Below are 553 nucleotides of genomic sequence, written 5' to 3' on the forward strand. Positions count from 1 at the left end.
TAGATAATGTTGGAAAATATACTGTTGATGTTAATTTTAAAAATTAAATTTTTTTCCCAGGTTCGAAAAGGAAGACTTACTGCCCATTACAGAGCGATGTTCGGTGAGCCGGGTGGTCGTTTAGACCCCTCTTCTTCAGCTCCCGGTTCTTCGGGTCATGAGACTGTCCCCAAGACTCAGTACACTCAGAGAGTCTCTGGGTCTACTTCTTCTAGTGCACCATCGCCTCCTCATGTGCCTTCCCCGATGGCTCATCCGACGATGCCTCCTCCTGTGCCTCCTCCGATGGCCGCCGATATTCATCCCGATTTGATGGTGCCTCCGAGTGCTCCTTACTCGCAGTACACTGTAGAGGTCATTCTCCGTCCGCCAGGCAGAGAAGGTTTACCAGTCATCGACCCCGACCGACCGGACATTATTGACGTCTTCCTGATTCCATTAGAATCGCCCAGTCTTGCTCTAACTCCCGTAACACGGTCGATGAGCACGTAAGCGGGCCGATGCTTCACACTACGGGCCAAAAACCCCACGCCGGTGTCCGTTTGGAAATGGT

Source organism: Brassica oleracea, chromosome C3 (assembly GCF_000695525.1).
Source record: "Brassica oleracea var. oleracea cultivar TO1000 chromosome C3, BOL, whole genome shotgun sequence".
Taxonomy (NCBI): Eukaryota; Viridiplantae; Streptophyta; class Magnoliopsida; order Brassicales; family Brassicaceae; genus Brassica; species Brassica oleracea.